This window comes from Silene latifolia, chromosome 3, assembly GCF_048544455.1.
Source record: "Silene latifolia isolate original U9 population chromosome 3, ASM4854445v1, whole genome shotgun sequence".
Lineage (NCBI taxonomy): Eukaryota > Viridiplantae > Streptophyta > Magnoliopsida > Caryophyllales > Caryophyllaceae > Silene > Silene latifolia.
Window position 1 is genome coordinate 55,632,870 of NC_133528.1, and position 23,104 is coordinate 55,655,973.

The window sequence follows — 23,104 nt, forward strand, 5'->3', positions numbered from 1 at the left end:
TAACTTCTCTCCTCAATTAGTTTCCTAAATACAACCCAATGAGCAATTAATAAACATACATTAATCAAATGACTCAAAATACACTACGTCATGGACAATATCTCTTCCCATTAATGATGGTGTAGGAGTCTATTTCAACTCTGGTCTTTTCTTCCAAATCCGACATCACTTTCGATGACCTAAACCACCATTGACGCCAAGCTTTTGTTGCTTCACTCACGGTAGATGCATACCAATTGCATCTGGGTAATATATACCCCACCATCAAATCCTCAGAAGAACCAACTTCGAAAGCCGATGAATTCTCATCTATACCTTCAAGAATTATATGTTTAGGGGGTAACTTAATGAAATGGAAAGGAAATTGTTCCTTTAACCTTTCTCGTAACGCATCCATTTTGATGAGTCATAATTATATACATATTTATGCCTCCCCTTAATTACTTTTGATACGGTTTTCGTGCTAGTTTATATCATTTACATGCCTTTTATGTTAGAACGTTGATACTTCTGCTTTTTGATGTTTAATGCAGGAATGATGCATTTGAGGAGCAAAGGAATGAAATAGGCATCGCGGAGTGGGCATGAAGGGATACACGAAGCATGGCACGAGAATCCATAAGAATGAAGGAAGAGAAGTTAAGAAGAAAACACGTAGAAAAGAGCTTCTTATTACTAGTGCCTACTTTGAAGAGCCATATCTCGAGTTATACAATGGATTTTCAAGTGATTATAACTGGAGTGAAAGCTTATCATCTTAGCTTTCCAACGCCGCAAAAATCGTTTGTTTCCGACAAGTAACGAAGAAATGGCGGCCGTTTGAAGTTCAGTGCGCGAAGCAGGAACTTGGTTCCTCGAACGAGTACAGTGAGGCTCGATCGAGGAACCTCCATAAACAATTAAAATTCGCAATGTCGAGAGTTGGGGGTTCCTGAACTTTGGTGCCTCGATCGAGTAAGACCAGGCTCGATCGAGGAAGTGGTGACTCGATCGAGTGCACCAAGGGCTCGATCGAGGAACCTCCAGTTTCTATAATTCCCGCAAATTTTCCTTACGTCGGTTATGTTTTGTTATAAATACCAAAACTCGTACCCTAGTTTATTTATGCATTATTTTCCGTAGCTTTAGCATAGTTACTCTAAAAACTCTCTAAAATACTTAGTTTAGTTTATTTTTATTGTTCTTCCTTCTGTATCCAAACATTGCTACTTTACGGTATTGTTCTAATATTTCAATAATTATTATATCAATTACTTGTTCATCTTTATTATTTTTCATTATGTTTTTCATTATTATTATTATTATTATTATTATTATTATTATTATTATTTTATTATTATTATTATTATTATTATTATTATTATTATTATTATTATTATTATTATTATTATTATTATTATTATTATTATTATTATTATTATTATTATTATTATTATTATTATTATTATTATTATTATTATTATTATTATTATTATTATTATTATTATTATTATTATTATTATTATTATTATTATTATTATTATTATTATTATTATTATTATTATTATTATTATTATTATTATTATTATTATTATTATTATTATTATTATTATTATTATTATTATTATTATTATTATTATTATTATTATTATTATTATTATTATTATTATTATTATTATTATTATTATTATTATTATTATTATTATTATTATTATTATTATTATTATTATTATTATTATTATTGTTCTTCCCTTTAATATGAGTAGTTAAATCTTCTATCTAGGGTGAACGGGGATCTAGGTTGTTAGAAAAGGGATTATTATGAATTGATTGTTAAATTGCTTTCTATTGTTGTTTAATTATCGTTTTACCTCTATTTAGTTGATTACTGATCAGAATTTATTAATTAGTATCGCATAAACTAGGATTATCATCGACAGGGTTAAGACTAGTATAGGCCACGATAATTGAATTAGACCGACTTAATGATAGCGATTGCATGTTAAGTTAGATCTAAAAAGACATATTAGAATCGACTGATCATATGACTTTCAACAATATAAATTGCTCAATCAATGAATTAAATCCTACCCTTTGATGACTACCTAGTGAACCCGAATCCCTAGACTCTTTAATATTATTGTTTATCATCTTTTATTAATTTGCTATTAGTTGTTAGAAATCAAACCAATCAAAACCCCATAACTTGTTACCTTTAAGACGGATTTAAATATAAACAAACTAGATAATCACCGCCTCCCTGTGGATTCGACCCTGACTTACCGCTAGCTATTTTGTTAGTACTAAGCTAGGATTTATTTTGATTAAGGCAAACGATTGAAAATAACCTTATCCAATTTGGCGCCGTTGCCGGGGAGGCAACAATTGTTCTGTTTGTTTCTGTTTATTTTTGTCTTTTATTTTTAGGGAACTTCAGTTCCTTGAGGCAGTTTTATCTTTTCTTGTTGTTTTCGTGTATGCCCAGGTCTCAAAGGTTAGAGATTATACCTTTTGATCCCGAGCCAGAAAAGACTTTTCGCTACAGACGAAAATTTCAAAGAGAAGTAAGTCAAGAGGAAGACATGAGTACACTTGACTACGAGCAATATACTTTTGCAGAAGATCCGTCCTTTGAAGAGGACACTCTTATTTCTGCAGCTGTGACTTCTACAACATCAAAGATGCCGACATTGGCAAGTCACTCCTAACCCACGGTTGATTCTATTCCTAAAGGCTTCAAGCTCCCTACCGATGATAAGGGAACTTTTGAGATTAAGCCTTCATACATAAGCCTAATAGAGAGGAATTTATTTGGAGGAAAAGCTGGAGAGGACCCCGCAAAGCACATGGAAAAGTTTGTTACTTATTGCTGTTCTATTCCTTTGACAACTGGGGTGTCTCAAGATCAGGTCAAGTAGACTTTATTTCCCTTTTCTTTGAAAGATGATGCAGCTGAGTGGTTAAGGGACTTGGATATGGAGGCCGACACAATTACCAATTGGACTTCTCTAGCTCTTGCATTCTACAAGAGGTATTTTCCACCACAGAAAACTAATGCATTGAGAAGTCAGATTACAAGTTTTAAGCAAGGTCCTACTGAGGATTTTAATGAAGCTTGGATACGGTTCAAAAGATTAGTTCGGTCCGTCCTTCACCATGGCTTCGAAATTTGGTTCCTTTGCAACCAGTTTTACAACGGGTTGTATGATGATCATAGAGCTCTACTTGATTCAGCTGCCAATGGGAGATTCCAATATAACACTAATGATGGTAATGCTTGGAAGTTGATTGATCAGATAGCTACTCAAACAGCTGAGTATGGTAACCCTATGGGAAGTAAGAGAGGAAGTGGTACAGATAGTGCTATTGCAGCACAACTGGAGGCTCTAACAACTCAAATAGCCGAATTGAAGACTACCCAGTCCTTGGGTAAGCAAGAGATGGTTCACATGGTTCAACAAGAAGTGTCCTGCGAGAGATGTGGTATAGATGGCCACACTGCGGCCAAGTGTATGAGTACTATAGAGCAAGTTCATGCCTTCCAATCTTTCAAGCAAGGTACACCATATTCTAACTTCTTTCAAGCTCCTCAACAAAGTACCTATATTATTCCTCCAAATCGTGGTAATCAGCCACAAGGAGGTTATCAAAGGCCAAATCAAGGAGGTTTTCAACAAGTGTAACCTCCTCCTCAAGCTCCAAGTAATGAAGTGTCGGAGTTAAAAGCTCTCTTACATCAAACTTTGATGATGCAACAAAATCAAACGGCTCAAATCTCCAAACTTATGGCTCATAATAAGATGTTGTATACTCAAGTTGCTCAAATGGCTGCTTAAAATCCATCAAAACAGTCTGGTCTTCCTCCTCAAGGTAAACAAGCTCATGAGCATGTAAATGCTATTTCTTTAAGGAGCGGTACTACTTATAAGGGTCCGGACATGCCCACTAATGAAGATGAGGTTCCCTACATGCATCCTAAGGGATTAGGAAATTTGGAGCTAAGTGACGATGAAAAAGAAATTGACGAAAGTGAAATACGGGATTTGAAGAAAAGCGAGAAAAGCAAAAAAGACGGGTCTGCACAAGATCCTCGATCGAGTAGGACGAGGCTCGATCAAAGAACCAACCCACTCGATCGAGTTAACCTCGGGCTCGATCGAGGAACCCCCCCTGTTGATGATTTTTTATCTGTTTCAGCTACGACATTGGATAAAAATAGGTTCCTCGATCGAGTGACTACTGGGCACGATCGAGGCACCCCTACATCTGACGATAATATTTTCAAACCGTCTCCTAATGCAAAAGAAGCCGAGCCAATCAAAATTCAACGACCTTTTCCTCAAGGATTGCAGAAATCCAAACTTGAGCAACAGTTTGGAAGGTTCATGGAGGTAATGAAGAAGCTTCAAGTGACAGTGCCATTTACTGAATTGTTAACTCAAGTGCCGGCTTATGCTAAGTTTTTAAGAGAAATCTTATCAAAGAAGCGGTCTTTTGATGAAGTGGAGACAATAGCATTTACCCAGGAGTGCGCGGCCGCATTGCAAGCTAACTCACCACCAAAGCTTAAGGATCCAAGGAGTTTTTCTATTCCTTGTCATATTGGTAGTATAGCTATTGATAGAGCCCTTTGTGATTTAGGGGCTAGTGTTAAATTAGTGTCATGCCGTATTCAATATGTAAAAAGTTAAATATGGGTCAACTCCATATCACTAATATGACCTTACAAATGGCCGACAGATCTTTAAAGAAACCTATGGGTGTCTTAGAGGATGTGCCCGTTAGAGTAGGGACGTATTTCATTCCAGTTGACTTTATTGTTATGGATATGGCTGAGGACTCTCAAGTACTCATCATTCTCGGTAGACCATTCCTTCACACTGCAGGAGCACTCATAGATGGTAGGGATGGTAGTCTGACACTAAGAGTTGGGGATGACACTATTAGATTTGTTCTTGATAATGCTTTAAAACATCCTCCTAATTTAAAAGCTTCTTGTCATATGATTAATGCTCTTGATCCTACTTTCGATGATTGTCTTGCTTTATGTTTTGATAGGAATTCTCCTAACGCCCCTGCTGTTACGTCATATCCATGGAGCAAGGAAGTGGATGAGATAGAGAAGCTGATTTATGGAGATGATCCTCCTCCTGAGATGGTTTACAGCTGTGATGAGAATGTTGATATAGAAGCCGAGTTAGATGCTTTAGAGGTAGAAATATTCAAAGAGGAGCCAGTTAGAGTTTTTGATGAAGCTTCTATAACAGACGGAGTGCCTTATCTCCTTCCTCAAGAGGATGACCTGAAGAATGATGAACATTGCTCATATTTTATATTAGACTTTGAGTTTGATGAGCCAGGACATTTTTTTATTGTTTTTATTCTTTGCTTGGACTATTTATTGGTGCTACTTATGCTTGTGTGTAGCACATGCGCTACTTTTTGATTTACTGTTACGAGCTTTAACTTGTATTGATTATGGTTTGTGTGCGCATTTGTTTTAAATGCAGGAAATTATGCTCGACAAGAAGGTTCCTCGATCGAGTGTCATGAGGCTCGATCGAGTAACCAGGTTTTTGGGTCAGTGACGTAACCAGACGATGATAGGAATTGCGAGGTTGTTCTTCTTCCCCTATTTTTGCAGCTGCTTTGGGGGAACCATAAGCTCTTATCCGGTATTCTCTTCCCTTGTACCTTCTTTAATTGTATTGTCTCTATTTCTTTTCCATTCCTTTTGTTAGTTGTGTCCTCTAGGTTGCTGGATTTATGTGTGATTGCTATGCTGTAGGCGTCACAATGAGGACACTGTGACATTTAGGTTTGGGGAAGGAATTTATTTATGTTGTGTGATTTACTTATTGTTGTGTGCATTTATATAAAAAATCCATAAAAATTAAAAAATTATAAAACATAAAAACATGTTTTTCCTTTGTTTTAGGTCGAGTCTTGGTGAATTTAATAATGATGTTAAATTGCATTGTTTTTGCATTTGAATCCCATATAATTGTTTATGTACATTGTTGACCAGTTATTCATGGAAACAATGCTCATAATTCAAGTCTTAACCATATTGACATGCCTTATATTGATTAGATTTGACACAATTATGTTGGTAAACTACTTAAATTCTGAGGTCTATAGAGCTTCCTAGGCCAGGGACATCAATAAACGGGTCTCATTGTCAATTAGGCTTGAGTGTGGTTTCTCCTTGTGGAATATGTAATATCAAATTGTATAAGTGTGACATTGATTTCTTGATACTTTTATTGCTTTCATTTGACTAAGTACATGTGGATAGGCGGTTCTTACCGTTCAAATAAGCCTTACAATTATCCTCTTTGTTAGCCCGTTTGAACCCTTGTAGCCAATCTTAAATTACATCTTATGAGCTACAATCCAAGAATTTGCCTACCTTTTCGGGACAGTCGCAGTTGCTTGTTTATCATGTTTATTTTTCTATTATGGTTGGGTTGGGACTTATTGTTGTCATGTGGGTATAGAAAAGTATTTGTTTAGCAATTGTGTTGTATCCTTGTGTTGGAAAAAGAAAAATATGAAGCAAAAGAAAAAGAAAAAAAAGAAAAAAAATCGGAAAAAAATAATTGAAAAAGAAGAAAAGAAAAGAAATGGATTGCTTCATTTGGTTTTGTCAAGGATCAAAAGGATGGTCGTTAGAGTATAATGCATATTTAGAGAGTACCTAATTCACTCTCATGTGTTGTAAAGTTGAGATTATTTCTCTAAGTTGGGTGTATTTATTACAAAGATTTGGTTTTTGTTTTGGTTTAGCGCTGCGACTACCGTCTTAGCTCCACATATCCATAACGTGCTTTGGCACAAACCATTTCTATCCCTTTAACCCATTTGCCACCCTTATTGTCCTTGATACATGTACTTTTGTCTACATATGGTGATTGCATATTAGTTGGGGAAATTTCTATCACATTAGATTGCATGCATGTTTCATGAGTCGAGTGAGTGCTTCTACTTCTTTCTATCTTCACATATAACTCACCCTTACATACTTATGAGGGCATGAGTGAATCCACGAGAATCCGACTAATTTGTCTTGCAAGATCGAAAGGTATTTGGCATTTGTCTATAGTATGGTGACTTGAGACTTGAACTACGTTTTCTATTTCCCGTACCTTTGAATTTGTTTTATTGGTACACTTTAGTCATTACTTTGTTACAGATATGGATGGCTTGGGATTTGTATGTGCATTAAACATTAGCTCTGAGTTGTTTATTCGCCATTTGTATGATTGCCTTTTGTATTGTGTGATGCTTTGCTTGAGGACAAGCAAAGAGATGGTTTGGGGGAGTTTGATGAGTTATAATTATATACATATTTATGCCTCCTCTTAATTACTTTTGTTACGGTTTTCGTGCTAGTTTATATCATTTACATGCCTTTTATGTTAGAACGTTGATACTTCCGCTTGTTGATGTTTAATGCAGGAATGATGCATTTGAGGAGAAAAGGAATGAAATGGGTATCGCGGATTGGGCATGAAGGGATACACGAAGCATGGCACGAGAATCCATAAGAATGAAGGAAGAGAAGTTAAGAAGAAAACACGTAGAAAAGAGCTTCTTATTACTAGTACCTACTTTGAAGAGCTATATCTCGTGTTATACCACTGATTTTCAATTGATTCAAACTGGAGATGAAAAATTATCTTCTTAGCTTTCCAACGTCGCAAAAATCGTTTATTTTTGACATGTAACGAAGAAATGGCGGCCGTTTGAAGTTCAGTGCGCGAAGCAGGAACTTGGTTCCTCGAACGAGTACAGTGAGGCTCGATCGAGGAACCTCCATAAACAATTAAAATTCGCAATGTCGAGAGTTGGGGGTTCCTGAACTTTGGTGCCTCGATCGAGTAAGACTAGGCTCGATCGAGGAAGTGGTGACTCGATCGAGTGCACCAAGGGCTCGATCAAGGAACCTCCAGTTTCTATAATTCCCGCAAATTTTCCTTACGTCGGTTATGTTTTGTTATAAATACCAAAACTCGTACCCTAGTTTATTTATGCATTATTTTCCGTAGGTTTAGCATAGTTACTCTAAAAACTCTCTAAAATACTTAGTTTAGTTTATTTTTAATGTTCTTCCTTCTGGATCTAAACATTGCTACTTTACGGTATTGTTCTAATCTTTCAATAATTATTATTTCAATTACTTGTTCATCTTTATTATTGTTCATTATGTTTTTCATTATTATTATTATTGTTCTTTCCTTTAATATGAGTAGCTAAATCTTCTATCTAGGGCGAAATGGGATCTAGGTTGTTAGAAAAGGGATTATTATGAATTGATTGTTAAACTGCTTTCTATTGTTGTTTAATTATCGTTTTACCTCTAATTAGTTGATTACTGATCAGAATTGATTAATTAGTATCGCATAAACTAGGATTATCATCGACAGGGTTAAGACTAGTATAGGCCACGATAATTGAATTAGACCGACTTAATGATAGCGATTGCATGTTAAGTTAGATCTAAAAAGACATATTAGAATCGACCGATCATATGACTTTCAACAATATAAATTGCTCAATCAATGAATTAAATCCTACCCTTTGATGACTACCTAGTGAACCCGAATCCCTAGACTCTTTAATATTATTTTTTATCATCTTTTATTAATTTGCTATTAGTGTTAGAAATCAAACCAATAAAAACCCCATAACTTGTTACCTTTAAGACGGATTTAAATATAAAGAAACTAGATAATCACCGCCTCCCTGTGGATTCGACCCTGACTTACCGCTAGCTATTTTGTTAGTACTAAGTTAGGATTTATTTTGATTAAGGCAAACGATTGAAAATAACCTTATCACATTTTCTTCTCGCTTTCAATATAGCTCGGTTGACGCCGCAATTCCCTTAATCTTTTATTTTCTGCTTCTTCTAACAACTTACGATCCCTCTGCACCCATGAACTCACAATATTTGTACCTTGGTTAACGACCATAATTTTGGAACAAAATTAAAATTATAGAATCACCCACCAATAATGCAGTGTTGATTCAAACCCACCAATAATGCAACGTTGATTCAATAAAAAATAACTGAACCGTCTGTGCATTGGTCAAATCAAGAATAATGAGAAATATTAGCCACGGCTTAAAAAATACTGTATGGTCAAACAATTAATTATTTTTTAATATATTGAGTCGTATGGTCATATCTTACATTTATTTATTTTTTTAATATATTGAGTCGTATGGTCAAACAATTAATAAACGGTGCACATTGAAGTTAGAGCGTCACGATTGACAACGGTTGTAGGTGAACCGTTGTTAATGAACAAATTTACAACGGTTGTAGTTGTAGGTTAACCGTTGTTAATGAACCAATTGACAACGGTTGCAGGTGAACCGTTGTTGATGAACCAATTGAAAACAGTTGTAGGTGAACCGTTTTTGATGAGTATTACATAGCAGCAATCTGGATCTTGATTACTGACTGATCTATGGAGTTCAAAAAATGGAAGCAAATCAAACAAGGATAACTCAACACTTTCAAAATGATCATTTCATTTAATTTTAAACCAAATACATTACATCATTTATCAGAAATCAAAAGTTGTATAATAAGCCGGAACAACCCCGGTTAAGCGTAAAAAGCGCTTCTCAACCTGCCACCAATCACGCCACTCTGGTATACCGCTAACTTTCGGGTCATTGGCTTCATATTTTGCAATAACAGATTGAATATATGCAAGGACGCGACTTGTATGTGGAGATAAGGTTGGAAGAGTACAACTCAACATATCTCTGGCTGCATGACCAAGTTCGAGTAATGTGCAGCCGACGAGGGTATGAAGATGATGATGATGATGAGGCTTTGTTGACAAGCCGGACTACTTCATGCCTCTTAATCCAATAATTCCGTTGATGTTCAAGGGATGCTTTGATTAATGAGTGTTGATCGGCGGGAAGCCCAGCGAGAACCTTCCCATCATCTTCAATCGTTTGTGTAAGCTATTCTTCGTTGTTGATAAAATTAGGGTTCATTGCCATGTTGTTTCAAATTTGTGTAATGGGGATGAAATATTGTGATTTGATTAATGAATGTTAGTAAAGGATGCTTTAACATTTATAGTCACATTTATAAGTTTTTTCAAAATCGTTGGTAATTAATTTAATGTAAAAGTTGACTTATTAACAAATATTTTAAACCTACGTAACTTGCAATAAATAATTAGAAAATAAAATACACTACCACGCATATATTATTCAAGAAAAACACATACATAACAAGAAATTAAAAGACGCGCGGTTTTAAAACCATTAATTAGAATAATAATAATAATAATAATTAATTAACATAATCATCTTGTAATTCCCATGCGATTAAGATAAATATTGGGAATTCAATATGTGGATTATTAAGAGGCACTTGTTCTGCCTCCCATGAACGAGGCACAGTGTCAATATAGTGTCGATATGTTCTTAATAGATTAATGTCACAATCGGTTGCAATCCATAAATATTGCGCTTGTAACACATCATCCGTATAATAATTTTTCTTCTCAGCATCATGATCCTCGTATCTTGCCTGGAATTTTCTCGCTTGACGAAAAGATTCCAGCTTCTTCCCAAAACCTTCTAACTCGATCATTGCATAACCAAGAAAACCATGAACTTTAGTCCAAGCTGGGTGGACTTTTTTAACGTTCGTATAACCACCTTGACGAAGAATATCTCTCATCCAAGTAAAACTTCTCGAAAAAGCCTTACCATTGTCATCATATTTGATTGGAAGGTTGTGTATAATACACGTAATAGGATTGACATAGCGGGTATTTGATTGTGATTCGGCGGGTGTAGAAGACGACGACGACATGGTGATCGAAGTGTAATATTTTTAACTAAATTATAGGCTATTATTAATTGAAATTTGAATTGGTGAATATGGTTAATTGATCACATTATAAGTGATATTTATAGGAAAATATGATGCATGCATGTGTGAATATAATAATGGACGGATAGTAATAATGGTCAAACAAAACAATGCATGCAACGGTTCATTATTTATCATACATGCATCGGTTGAATATTAAACATTGGAAAAAGTATATAACGGTTATTTTTAATCCGTAAATGATAAATGACAACGGGTACAGAGGAACCGTTCTTTCATAATAGAAAATGATAACGGTTACAAGAAACCCGTAGCTATAACATAACAACGGGTACCAAAAACTCTTGCTGGTGTTAATTTAGTAACCGGTTTCGAAACGCCGTTTTCTTAAACTGGTAACGGTTGTCTAACAACCGTTGATAAGGGTGATTCTATAACGAGTTTTTGGAAACCGTTAAACAATTTTCATAACGGTTTGTTAAACAACCGTTGTCACATTATAATAAGAACGATTTTCGACGGAACCCATTATTCTTATTAGCGCGGTCTAGGTTTCCGCCAATATTTTGAAAACGGTAATCTAAGTGTCGTTATTAAATGCATTAAACCGTTGTGATACGCTCCATATTGATGGTCCGATTTGGCGTAGTGTCAAGGTGTAACATGAACTAAGGTAACTGACGACAACTCACCCCGACAAGAACAAACACAACCATTCCCATATACCACCCATCTGTTTACACCGACTACTCATCATCATCATCTACCTCTGCGAGCATAACCAGCAAATACAACCTCCTACCGAGTCATCCACTATGTACTACACACAAAAGGACATACTACCGCAACTGTTACTACTATTCTACCCACCAAATAACACTGCACAACTCTATACACCACACATAACATACCCGTCTGGCACAATCACTCTACTTACTCATCCAACAATTAATTATTAACATCCAATGTACCGTAAATTACCAGCCAATTATACAACAATAGATTCAACATACGTTTAAATCATTCACACAACATTTATTGCACCACAATTTAGCATTTTAATTCACTTCATAAAGTTTTACTTAACATTTACGTACATTACCCTCACACAACCAAAATTTAAATTTTAAGTATACAAAGTGGAGTACAACAACATAATGAACTTTTACCAACAATCTACTGAAAACACGGTATTTTTGTCAAATTTTTGTTATTTTTCTCATGCGACATTACTCTTCCCCTCTTAAAAGGAACTTCGTCCCTGAAGTTCACCTTCAAGACAAGATATGAACACTACACGAAATGATAACATCCACACAACCTTGACATTACGAAACACTTTAACATATGGTGAGACCAACAATTACCATATTACCGAATCGATTTTACTCGTAAGACATGTATGCATGTAAACAAAGTGAAAACAACCCGAACATGAGTTCCTGAAACGACTTTGTAACACCCTCATCTACCAAGGAGCCTTAACAAGACCTTTCCCTACAGATAAGGGCGTTACCATCTCGGTTGCCCGAGGAATAGTAAATATCAAACGTCAATAAAAGAACAATTAATTTTATTACAAGTTTAACTTAACAAAAGAAAAATACAACTGGTAAGCCTTAATAACTATCATCTACGTGATACTATCCATGCCATGTCTCACATCAACCTCTATTTTCAGGTCGTCCAAAATACCTTTGTCAATGCACCTAGTGGGTCGCATACGATGTTTCATCAATTCAACAAAAGCATCTCTTTGCTTAAAATCAGCAAAGACTACGGTAGGGTACTCAGAAACCGGTGAAACATTAGGCCCCTGACTCCCCTCTCCCACCTCACGCTCAGCGGCTCTCGACCTCTTGCTCTGGCGGATTACAGTAGCGGCTCTTTGCTTGTCTATATTATGAGTGAAACTGAACTTAGGATCAACTAGAAAATCCCCGAAAAAAAGGACTCAAAAACGATTCTCCCAAACAGAGAGACTTTTATTGACTAGATGATAAGCACACATACTATTGATTGAAAAAAGAATAAGTTTTGGGGCTTACCATTAATTGATTATCTATGGGAGCCCCGGATAGAGGCTAGGTTTTTTAGAGAGGAAAGGAAGAGATATGGAGGCTAGTGTATTTTTTTTTCCGGGGTTGGATCTTTGATCTTTATGATTTTAGCGTTTTGTTCACGCTCTTCTTACTTCGCACTGCTACGGCTTTCTTGGTGGTGTGGATTCTAACGGCCTTGTTCTTGTACTGAATTATTTTAATCATTGTAAATGAATAGAATAACTTTTATCCAACAGAAAAGTAGGAAAGCCTTTTTTCGTTTTCCGGAAATATTCCGAGGACAATAAAACATAAATTTGCTATCCCATATGCAATAGTTTTTGTAAATGAATGGACTAACTTCCCAAAGTTCCAAATGTTATCCCAATAACATGGTTAAAATTATTGATTGGATAACATAAATTTTCTATTCCTAAAAATGCGGTCTTAGCAACGATACTAAGTGTGTGTTTGACCTAATTTGTAAAAGTGTTTTTGGACTCAAAAATACTTTGTGGTCAAGCACATCGTTTTCTAAAAGTTAAACAAAAATTTTCAAAAGCTAAAAATCCATATTTTTGCCCATAGAAATAAAAGTAGCTATTTGTTGTTTCTGCTTTTGAAAAACATTTTTGGAAAATTAAGCTTGAAAAACAAAAACTCATTTTTAAGAATCGAGGTCAAACATGCTTTAAACTATAAGAAGAAATTTTGCAAGGTATACAAGCATGAAAGAAAGAATTGAGAAGAGTTTAATATATATTATGCAAAGGCTGCTAAAGATGGTATCATAATTACACAAATGTTTCCAGCAGCAATCTCATTCGCAATCAAATACATTGCGCCCAAGCAATTTGAAATTGGATAACATAAATTTGTTATCCGTTATGCAATAGTTACTGTGAACACACCCACGTAGGTTAAACAGTCCCATAATCATTCTCCAGAAAGCAAAACATGTTACAAATTATTGTGAACTATTGGCTAGACGGACCAAAAATGGAATGCATCAACTATACTAGGAGGAAAATAGGAGTACTAATTACCTGTTGCCTTCTGCTGAGCAATGCCAGTTGCCTTCTGCTGAGCAATGCCAAAGGTTGATCATACAGTCAATTTTATTTAGCACTACTCTATCTTCTTTTACTGTCATGATATTGTATATAATATAAGAATCAGGAAACTTGAAAGATACAAATCTCATTGTAATAATACCTTCAAAATGAAGTTTTTTTTTGTTATGATTTGTGAGTGTGCAAAACACAGAATCACTGGGACTTCCTTTTTTTCAAACAAAGAAATTAACATTTAGAACTTTCACCAACCTTGACCTCAGATGCAATGTTGAATTTCACTTCACAGGAATAGATATGTAGAATTATCAACTACTATAAGTTATGACAACCACCTTTGATGATCACCAATCCGGATGGTCAAATTTCAGTGTTCATTAAAGATTGGAGCTGGTTTTGAGGAGCCTATGTAATGGCCTAATAGCTTGACACCATAATTCAATGAACCAGTTCAGTCACTACAAGTAACAAGGCGACGACAGAAAAGTCACCTCCCTAATATCAACGTCTTGGCTCTCCTGCAAAAATCTCAGAAACTAATACCAACGACCCATCTCTTCTGCATCTGACCCATCTGTCACTAATTTGAACTTCAATTTATGTACAAGTCGCTATTTACACGACATTCCTTCAAATAAAAAAGAATTCGGAAACTACTTTCTGAGTCAAGTGTTGAAATACCTAAATGATGTTGATGGTGGGTTAATAGGTTAGATGTTATTGTGGTAAAGGATGAAAGACTTGTACACAAGTAACACAACACAACCACAATAGTATTAATCCCAGGATAAAGTGGTTGGATTAAAGGCGTACATTTTGAGGTGCAGGCTAGCCTTTTAGCTTATTTTTCCGTAAGTTGAAAAGTACCACCAAGGAGTTTACCTCGACCATATTATAGCCAAAGCTCTCAACAACGACACTGATGCAACAAAAAAATTATAAATATATTGTATACAACAAGACTAGTAGCCATAAGAAAAGGATTCATTGTCCTGTTCAGAAAACTACCCCCAAAAATGTTCTAAACTAAACAATACTTCTAACTTGGTAGATTCCCTTGTGGAGGAAGTTACTAAGGTGGGAGAAGGGCAATTTTTCCCAAGGAGAATTCTCTCAAGGATGATGAGGCATGAGTTCCCTGATAGTAGGCAGTACACACCAAGAGGTATAACTTTTATGGATGCCTTAAATCTCTTTAGCTCAAGGAGTGTAAGTGCTGGAAAAAGAGGATTAATGAAATTGCAGATTAAAAATGGGTAGCATAGGGCTTTGGAACATTAGGGGTATGAATAGTTTAAATAAACAGAATGAAATAAAGTGGTTCCTTAATCAGAATAATGTTGGATTGTTTGGTTTAATTGAGACAAAGATAAGAAGTAGCAATTCGGTAAAAGTTAAGAATAACGTATGTCAGCATTGGTTTATATGCACCAACAATAGTAAACATAAAGGAGGAAGAATCTGGTTAATTTAGCATCCTAGTCAATTTGTGGTAGATGTGAGATGTATTATTGCACAAGTGATTCATTCTCTTGTCTATGACAAGCTTAGGGACATTACTTTCTGGTTTACCCTAATTTATGGCTTTAACAAGGAGTAGGAGAGAGCTAGTCTGTGGCCTATGCTCACACAATTAAGTACTGGAATTGATATTGCCTGGATGGTTTGTGGCGATTTTAACAACCTGATGAATTTAAATGAGAGAATTGGAGGATCACCAGTCTCTTGGAATGATGTGTTGCCTATGAGACAAATGGTGGGAAATTGCAACCTAGCTGAGGTAAAATATGTAGGGGCATTCTTTACCTGGAAGAACAAGCATGAGAATGGCTCTAAGGTCTACAGTAAGCTAGATAGGGTTTTTGTAAATGATGAGTGATTGACCTCCTTCCCTGACTATTATGCAAATTTTTTACCAGAGGGGCTTTTTTTATCACTGTCCCTGCTTGGTTAATTTTAAAAATGATGAACCTAGGAAGAGGGCCTCCTTTAAGTATTTTAATATGTGGTCACTGGTAGAGGAATTTGATGAAACAGTTAAACAGAGTTGGGTAAAGGATATTAGAGGCACACCAATGTATAAGGTGGTGACAAAACTGAAACTGTTGAAGAGAGGACTCAGGGAGCTGAACAATAAAAACTTTAGTGATATTGAGAATATCACTAGAGTGACTGAAATTTCTCTCTGAGAATTCCAAGTCTTGCTCATCCAGGATCCTCTTAATAAGGAGTGGTGTGAGGCTAAAGCTGCTTGTGCAAAGGAATTACTCCTTTTGAAAAAAGCAAGGGACCAGTACTGTAATACTCCGTATTTTATAATTATATAAATAATATTATATTGCATTTATACGAGTTATGTTATAAGACGGATAATAAAATAATAAGGATAATAATACACTCCCACCTACCACTATATATATACCCCTCACCTTATCCACCTATCACCCAACCCTTATCCTAACATAATCCACCAAAATCCACCATCAAATTAGAAGAGAGAAATAAAAGAGAAAAGAGAGAAAAGGAAATGGAGATTTCGTCCCTCCGCCCCGAGTTCGTAAGGTAAAACCGTCTTAAACTAACATTTATATTATTTAATTAATACCGTTGACCCGCCTCGACCTTGACCCGTCATTTGAGCACCGGTGACCGCCCAAAAAGGGGTTTGACCGTGACTTTTATAGGGGTTAAATTGTTGTTATAGCTGTTTTGTGCGACCGTATTAAGACGGATTTTTGACCCACCTTTCGTGTTATTTTGGGCTGACCTTGGGTGGGTTGTGTCGAGGGGAGTTAGGAGGTCATAGTGGTGGTCTTGGGTGGTGGGTTAGGTGGCTATAAGTGGCGGAAATCGTGGGTGAAAGAGGGGTGTCGGGTTAAGGGTGTCGTGTTGTTCTTTGTCATTATTGTCGTGTTTGCTGCTGTTGTTGTTGGTGGCTGCCTGCATGGTGGTCAGGGTTGGACCCACCGTGGTTAGGGGATGCCACGGTGGTGGTGGCTTTGGGTGGTTTGCGTGGGTAGTACGAGTTTGAGTGTGTGTGTGTGGTTTGTGGTTGTTTGGGTGTTGTTGTTGCCGCCACTGTTTGGTGGCCGTGGGCTGCTGGCCGTGGTCCACCACGGCTAGTGGTGGTGGTCCAAGGCGGCGGCAGAGGTGGTGGTTTTCGGGATTAGGAGGAAGGACGGGTATGAGTCGGGTTTTGAAATAGCTTAAGACGAGTTTATATTTAATTAATCGAATTCGTATTTAATTTAATTAGTTAGTAATTAAACGTATTTAATTAGTTTAATTAGGTGACGGTTTTATGGAGCGGTATTTATTATTGGATTGTTTATGGAGCTTGCTAAAAGGTAGGTTTATCATACTCAGTTTCAATAATCTGTCTAATTGTTAAATGTGTCATATGTCATTCATTTGTATTGAATGAGTCGGTAATTGGCATGGTATACGGTATCTTGCATTTGTTGTATTGTCTTGTATGTCGGAGGACTTGGTGGCTTACTTGTTGTTATGGAGACGTGAGGCGGTTGGGAGACCGTTTCACGCTCGGGTCGCCTCTTGGAGCTTCCCACTCCAAGAGGGATGTGCACATCAATGGCTTGAGTTACGAAGGGACTCGTGTGGTTGAGACACGGCGTTTGGCAGGGGATCCGGTTGGCTTCCGGACCCGGTATGTCTGGGCGTGTCCCGATACCTGTTTGTAGTTGTTGGAATGTCTGGGCGTGTCCCGGTACCGTGGTGGTGGTTGTTTGATAGCGGTTCACTCATATTATAGTCATGTTGCATGTTCACACACTCGAGTCGTGTCACACTTTATTTATTGAAACTGACGTTTGTCTGTCTGTGTAATTGTCAGCTATTTTCGTGGTGGCCCGTGGCGATCCATATGATATTTCCGATCATATGGGGAGAAGGTTAAGTACATGTTTGCTTGTTGACGTGATCGGGATTTGGGACGAGCCTTGATGACATCCGAGTCGAGTATAGTTGGCTAGAAGAGTATAGTAGTCACACGTTATATTCTTTCATTTATTCATTCATGGTTATGTAATTAACTAAACTTATCATTTATATTTAAATGTTTCTTGATTGTATCTCCGATTTTCCGCTTCGGAAAACCGAGAAGGTAACATTTCCTAATGACTTTGGCCGTGTAAGAAGGGGGTGTTACAAAATGGTATCAGAGCGACGATTTTGGAACCTAAACTTATGAACCAAAATGAACATAGGAGTGACTAATAAAATGAACCCGACATGAGTACAATAGGAGGTTGGTTTTGGGTGAGAAGGATCCCTGATTTCAAAACTAGATCCTATTGTTTTGGTCGGTCACCACGTGGGTGGTTATGAGTCGGGAAATGTGAAATGTTGCATGATTATACTTGTGTTATAATTTTGTTGAGCATCTTGCATGATTTACTCACTTAAAAGAAATGTGATCATGTTTGGAAGTTGGATGAAATAATAAATGAGCGTAAGGTGTTTTGGGGTGATTGTTATATGTCGATGTGTGAAAACTATGTGAAATGTGGTTTGATTACATGTATTCTATAACAAGTTGATATGATTCTTACATGATGTAGTTATTCATTTGGTACATGTTAATATGCAAAAATTGGATGGAAGGAACAATGTGTGTGCCATGTTTTGGTGAATGGTTATTACGTGTTAGAGTGTGAGTAGTGTTAGCCCCCTTCTTTAGTATTTTAAATATCGTATATGTAACACCCCCATATACCAAGGTGCCTTACCAAGAACCACCCCAGTGTATATAGAGGTGCTACCATCTCGGTTTCCCGAGGTAAATAGATTAAATAAACAATAACAGAACATTTATTAAATAGCTTTACACTTTACATCATAAACCAGTCTGAGAAAGATACAACGTAAACAACTGAAAGAACTACTAGACATGAGTGAAAGCGATATCTACTTCGGTAGCGTGATGACTCAATTCCCTTCCATGTCCCGCAAGCATCAAGACTAGCTGTACCTGCTAAACCAACTGCTCACCATCCCCGAATGGATCACCACAGTTTTGAAAACACAACACGGGTTCAGTTCACTGAATAATAAAGATAAGCAGAGTACAACAATGACAAAAACATCCGTTCCATAATCATCTCCATCTCACCATCACATCACATAACTGACTACACACTTAAGTGTGTATAGATAATCCTCACCGCCAGTGGGGGACCGCAGCCTTACCCACCTAAGCCCCGCTCATCACACGAGCGATAACCCATGTTCCTTAATGTGCACATCCCCTCTTGTGGCGGGTTCCACAAAGGGTGAATCAAGGGCGTGAAGCCACTCCCGCAAGTGACTCCACTCAGCTGAGGACGCACCTCGCAAACATAAGATCTAAACTAGAGCATACGACCCCGGGAGCACTATAGTAAAAAGGCTTTCCCCGACGAGGGTTAAGAGAGGACATCAACAACATTACCTCATGGGTGTTCATCTTGCTTACATCCTCCCTCCCAAACAGTAGACAAGTCATTATCCTAAGGAACAGACGGAGTGACACATGTTGAACATCATTAATCAACATGGCACTCGCACTCGGAATGGGTCTCCCGGTCAGGTAAGGTAGGTAGTGAGGTGTCCCACTGTTTTTCGCCACATCACTCAAGTACCCCTTTTTCTCAGTCTCTAGCTCAAGGTGGTTAGCAAACTTATCAAATGTCAAGCTATGGTAATCGTTCATAAGGCGGAAGGAAACAGTTTTCCCCTCTACATCATAAACGAAGGAGCTCAAGAACTCCAAGGTGAGGTATGGGTATGACTTCTTTCGAATATGGTAGAGTCCCTCCATGCCCAATATCTCGAAAATGTGAATGATATCCCCTTTAACCCCCAAGGTCTCCAAGATTTCGGGGTCCACACAACGAGTCGGCCTCATGGTCCGACCCATTAAGGCCACAAAAGCAGCCCGCTGCTTGAAGTCCAGAGAAAATTACCAATGGATAATCGTCCACCGGAGGAACAGTGGGTTCTTGGCTAGATTGGCCAGTTTTCAAGTTGACATTGGCGCGAGTCCGCTTCTTAGCTGGGGCTTTTGATTTCGGCATGCTGCAAAAAGATGTATTCAACAAGGATTTTTCAGAAATTTTGCCATAGTAAGGACTATTTTTCAAGTTATACACTTTTTAAGACGAAGTTTTAAGACGGATTTTTCTCACAAAAGACATGACATACTAATCAAGAAAAACATTGCTATCACCAATTAACTCACAAGGAACATTCTAGAGGCAATCTCGGTGACCAAAAATCAAAACTTGAGGTAAAGGCTAGAAAAATTTCCAACATAAGTTGGATGATTTTAAGCATAAAAACCGTTTTTGAGCATAAATAGGCGATGTTTAAGAGCAAATATGACCAAAATATCAATATAGAAGTATAAAAACTTTGGATTACAAGAGCAAAATTCAGATTTTAGGGCAAGTTTTCCATAGATTGAATTAAAAGCTAAAAGATTGATTAGATACATTACCTTAGTTGGAGATTTGAACAAGCAAGAAGTAAATCCAAGAGCAACTACAACAAAAAATAAGCCAAGGGTTTTGAAAGAGAGAAATTTTTTGAAGAATTTTGTTGATGTAGAGCGAGTCGTTGTTGACTCCATCAATCAAACACATTTGTATTTCTCAACAAACAACTAGTTAGTGGTTAAGTCGAGGTCGATCCACGGGACGATGTGCCTTGGGTTCTAAGTCTATCTATCTCAATTTATGCTAGTGTCATGATTGATTTGGGTAATCATAGTTGTAACACCCCCATATACCGAGGAGCCTTATCTAGACCTTCCTTAGCATATAAGGGCGTTACCATCTCGGTTGCCCGAGGTAAATAATCATTAGAGGTCGATAACAGAACAATTATAGTTAAATTTACAAGTGTTACATCAACCAACAAAATAAAGATACAACTCGTCAGCTACACACTATCTCTATCATTACTCGTGATGACTCATCCCCGCCAGAACTCCAGCCATCAACCACATCAACACCTGTTAAGACTGACTGCTCACCATAAGGGATCACGGCAGACACATAAACAAACAAGACAACCACACAAGGTCAGTAACTGAGGCGAGACTCAACATAAACCAACAACAATTATCAACACAATACAACACAACCAGTCACACACAATCACACCCACTCCAATCAATCTCCGTCACCGACTGTCCACTGGACCATCCCTGCCAGTTGGGGACCGCAGCCGTTCCCACCTAAGCCCCGCTCATCATACCGAGCGATAACCCTGTCCCATTAATGTGCACATCCCCTCCCGTGGCGGGTTCCACGGAGGGCGAAACTAGGGCGTGAAGCCACTCCCGCAAGTGACTCCACTCAGCCGAGGACGCACCTCGAGAACTAGAGACAAACAATCACAGACAGCTGCAATACAACAACAACCAACAAACTGTATACACCAACCGAATACCGCATATACGCTGCCACACAAACACAACTACAACACAACAACCACGACACAACAACCGACCCACTAGACCATCCACAGAAACTGAGTAGGCGAACCTTCTTTTAAGCAACTGCAACTATTCCATGCCAACACACACAATATCCAGCAATCAAGCAACACCTATATACACAATACAATCATCTATTACTACCATTCTAGTCCTAACTGAAAACACAAGACACAGATGATGATGACGACATACCTACATGAGGAAAACTTGGCAAAGGATCGCTACCCGACTCAAGCTACGCACTCCTAAGGCATAAGGACCTTCAAGGGCTTCCATGGAGGACATATGGTGAAGGGAAGAGGAAAGGGCGACATTTAGGTTTAAGAGAAAGAGGCGGAAATGATTTGCGGATTTAACAAAACACGATTATAAACCCTCGCTGAAAAGACATTACTCGATCGAGTGGCCCACCTACTCGATCGAGTGGCCCCTACTCGATCGAGTACCCAAGCTACTCGATCGAGTAGCCTCTACTCTATCGAGTACCGCTCTTAACTCAAGCACAAGATAACCTTGGTACGCACTTCTAAGGACTATTACTGCTCCCAAGGTCGGTCAACGCTGGTCAACGGGTCTCCAAAAGGGCGGGTATTACAGTCTTCCCCCCTTAAAAAGAACTTCGTCCCCGAAGTTCAACTCACCTATCTCAAAGCACAAGGTACGGAAACAAAGCGACATCACAACTCCTCCGACATAGGTCACTATTCTCGAAAACACCATCCCCGCCCCTCCGTGTCATCATCATCAACTGTCTAACGCTCCATATAGATCGACCTCTACAAACTACCACTTGAAATACCAACCTCACAACACGAACCGGCACAACCAACGATTACCCAACACATTACGAGATTACACTTTCACTAGCAACAACCATCAACACGAAATGAATCACATTAATACAACTATGTTAATCAACGATACGGTTCTATTCCCAACACATGACATCATAACTAACTTTCTATGACCGTCTTTTAAGCATACTATTCAACTTTACTTCAACATATAAGTTACTCAACGAACAAGTGCAAACAGTTATAATTTCATACAAGAAATGTAACCAAAGTAATAGAAAACCTTATGAACAAACAACAAAATAATTGCAATATCGGCCTTTTTATTTTGCGACATTACTCTTCCACTCTAAAAAGGAACTTCGTCCCCGAAGTTCACCACCAAATTACTACACATGTGTAGACACCTCAAAATGTCTACCTAGCCTTACGGGTACCCGATGATGAGGCTAATATTCAATGACTAAATGAAAATTGACAATGTTATAATTAAAGGCTCTTTACGCTTATTTCCCATAAATCACTCAAAATGACACAAAACCATCTTTAAAGCCCACCACTTCCTTTCAGTCCATTTCGGCATATTATCGTATTCTTAGCTTTTTTAATAAATTATGGAGATTATATATACATTGAAATACCGTTCAAAAATGTTATTATTGGCACAAAACCAGTAAGGTTCAGAGTAGTACTTGAAAATAATACAAAGTACTTGATGGTAATCGAATCAAAATGGTACGAAAGCTAAGCTTAGGATGCTTGATACATGGGCCGAGTAAATAACAAGGTCAAGGAAGCACACAAGAGCGTACAAAACGGCCCATTAATCATGGCAAGTA